The sequence below is a fragment of the Rhagoletis zephyria genome, unplaced genomic scaffold (genome assembly GCF_001687245.7).
Source record: "Rhagoletis zephyria isolate East Lansing unplaced genomic scaffold, Rhagoletis_zephyria_1.1 Rzeph_scaffold_00523, whole genome shotgun sequence".
Lineage (NCBI taxonomy): Eukaryota > Metazoa > Arthropoda > Insecta > Diptera > Tephritidae > Rhagoletis > Rhagoletis zephyria.
This window is the reverse complement of record NW_016157607.1, coordinates 191,843-192,104: the sequence shown is the minus strand read 5'-3', so window position 1 is coordinate 192,104 and position 262 is coordinate 191,843.

The following is a 262-nucleotide window of genomic DNA, read 5'->3' as shown; positions in this document are numbered from 1 at the left end:
TCTTTTTATACAATTAAGGAGCGGCTGAATGGTTTAACGATGTTAGCGGTACATAATGATGTGCCGATTACAACACACGAAGTAATTGAAAAAATGTGTGTTAAGCAACGAAGATTAAAAATCGCTTTATAAGTAATAAGATTTGGTAGACTTGTACATAAATAAATGAAATAGATACGCGTAAATATATAAATATGCAGATAAATTCAATATGTAAAAACTGAAGTGTGTACTAACGAAACTTCCACAAAACAAATCTGGA